Source organism: Alligator sinensis, unplaced genomic scaffold (genome assembly GCF_000455745.1).
Source record: "Alligator sinensis unplaced genomic scaffold, ASM45574v1 scaffold891_1, whole genome shotgun sequence".
In the NCBI taxonomy this organism is placed as follows: Eukaryota; Metazoa; Chordata; order Crocodylia; family Alligatoridae; genus Alligator; species Alligator sinensis.
In genome coordinates, this window is record NW_005843019.1 from 399,479 (window position 1) to 402,529 (window position 3,051).

The following is a 3,051-nucleotide window of genomic DNA, read 5'->3' on the forward strand; positions in this document are numbered from 1 at the left end:
CGTTGTGTTCCTCTTCTGCACAGACTGCAAGGTGACAGTGAAGGTCATCTCACTATACCTGAGGTCCATGCTGATGGAACAGTGCCCAGTCATTTCATCTTCAACAACCTGTACCTGGTTCAGGACCTCCTGGAGCTAGCATTCTGGGAGGGCCTGTCTTTCATCCTCCTATCCCTGGACCAGGAGAAAGCATTTGACAGAGTGGATCGTGGGTACCTCACAGGCATGCTGCGGGCCTTTGGCTTTGGGCCCTGCTTCGTGCAGGCTCTCCAGGTGCTGTATAACTCTGCAGAGTGTTTGGTCAAGTTCAACTGGATCCTGATGGAGCCCATCCCGTTCAGGAGAGGGGTGCGTCAAGGCTGCCCACTGTCAGGCAAGCTGTACACCTTGGCCCTAGAGCCCTTCCTCATTCTTCTGTGAAGGCGGGTGGTGGGGTTGATGCTCCGGGAGCCAGCAGTGTGGCTGGGTCTGTCTGTGTATGCTGACAATGTACTCCTCATGGTCCAGGACTCAGGCAACCTGGCACAAGTGGAGGCCTGCCAGGCATCCTATTTGGTGGCCTCCTCTGCCCATGTCAACTGTGTCAAGAGTTTTGGCCTGGTGGTGGGTGCAGTGTGGCAGGTGGGCTTACTCCCACCCACGCTCTGTGGGATCTGCTGGAGCATGGGCTTGCTGCTCTACTTGGGAGGTCTATCTGTCCCCCACAGACCCCTTCCCACCAGAGAACTGGCACCAGCTGGAGGCAAGTGTGGTGGAGCAGCTTCAGGCATGGGCAGGGCTCCTGAGGTGTTTCTCCTTGTGTGAGAGAGTGCTGGGGCTGAACCAGATGGTCCTGTCTATGCTCTGGCACTGCTTCCACACCCTGCCTCTGCCCCTTGAGGTCCTGGCAGGGCTCCAGAGATGGGCACTGGAGTTCTGGCCAGGAAGCACTGGGTCACTGCAGAGGTCTTCAGCCTTCCCTTGCAGGAGGCTGGCCAGGTCCTGGTTTGCCTGTGCAGCCAGGTCCTGACATTGCACCTTCAGGCCCTGCAGCAAATGCTATATGGTGTCGGTAGCCATGTGTCATGGGGCCACCTGGGGCGCACCTTCCTCCACCACTTCCGATACGATTGGCAGCTCCTCAGCCTGTGGGGCTTATCCCTGCAGGACCTGTGAGGGTTGCCAGAGTTCAACCAGGACCTCCTCTGGGCATGGGAGCTGATCTATGCCTCCAGGTCCCCTGCAACACTCAGCCAGGGCACTGACCTGCTCATTGAGCCCCTCCTCTGGAACCCCCAGCTGGAGGTGCTGATAGCAGAGACACCCCAGTTGCGACAGAGGTTGATCCTGGCTGGTGCCACCCATATCAGAAACCTCCTGGACTATGATACGCAGGAGTGGGTGGACCTCACTATGCTGGCCCCGTGCATGGGTCTACCCATGACATGTGTGACCTGCTGTCTGGTCCAAGAGGTGAAATCTGCTCTACCTCCCAATGCCCTTGCCCTTGTTGACCAGGTCCTGCACAGTGGCAGTCCCTTCCCCCCACCCATGTCCTCCAGCCCACCAAAGTTTGTCATGGGGATGGTGCTTTGCCTGGCCTCGCAGCACTCCTTGCTCCACCACCTAAGCCAGCTGGAGGACACCAAACCGGTCCACTTTTCCATCATCCATCACCGCCACCTCTACGCGCTCATGTGCCATACAATCCATCATGCCACCCTTGAGTCCCACCCAGACACCAAGTGGTAGGACCTGCTCAGCGAGGGTGCGGCTGGGGCACCCCTGTGGCTGAGTCTGTCCTCCACCCTCCTCCATGGAGCCATCACCACAGGCATGTATGTGCAAGCTTCATGGATACCCCATTCTCCTGTCCCTTCTGTGGGCAGAGGGAGACCCTGGCACACATGACCCCCGAGTGCACCAGGCTGCAGGCCCCCCACCTCCAGAACCTCCTCGTGAGGTTCTGGTTGAATTTCACCCCCCACCTTTTTGTTTTTGGTCACCCCATTCCACAGCCCAACCAAGTCCCGGGACCTCCTGGTCAACCTTATCCTGGGCCTGGCCAAGTGGGCCCTGTACTTGACCAGAAAGGAGGCTCTGGCTGGGATGGTGCCCAGGAACTGTGGAGCCACTTTCCTCTTGTCCATGCACATTTATAGGCAGAGCACCAGTTGGCGGCATCCACCAGCTCCTTGGATGCCTTTGAGGACCTGTGGGTGCAGTTCAGGAGGGGGCTCTGCTCAGTGTCCTCCTCAAACGCAGTTATTTTAATTTTTTGACCCTTTGACCCATACAACACTCCTATTCTGGTTGCTTTTTTCATTAGTTGTCTCAAGAATTTAGTTGTACCACCCATTCCTTAGCCCCGCACAGAGTTAATAGTTAGCCAGGTGGGCCTTAGGGCCCATGAAATGATTGTTATAAATAGACAGGAGCACTTATTTTCATGTTTTAATTCCTTGGCCCACACAACACCCCCATCCTGTTTTGTGCCCCTGTTGTCCCCAGAATTTTGTTATTCCATTCATTCATTAGCCCCCATACAGTAGGGGCAACTAGTTAGCTAGGTGGGCCTTAGGGCCCATGGTAATTGAATGAAACAAATAGACAGGACCTTCTGGGGCCCAGCCAATTGGTACCTGGGGACACTAGCCCCTTGCGCCAAATGGGCTGCTGAAGCAGCCCTAACCTAGACTTCTCTGCACCTTCTACCCACTGTAGCAGTCTGGCAGTGGGGGCTGCTGCCTGGATATGACCTGCTGCCATCTACAACAGCATGCGACCCCAAGGCTGCACGCCTGCCAGACCCAGATGGGGACCACATGGCTGCAGCAGAGGCCTGCACCTCTGGGCCAGCTGCCAGTGGGCCATGGCTGCACAGTTGGCCTTTGTGCAGCACTGTTGCCATTTGTACTTCCACCGTACCATCTGGGCAGATATCGCCTGGAAGATGTTCTCAGCATGGCAGTCTGCTTTGAACTGTCAAAGTATGTCCTCCTGGCCCTAAATGGCCAAAAAGTCAGACACCTCATTTGCCCAGCTGGGTCCTGTGTGCCAGCCCAGAGTAGG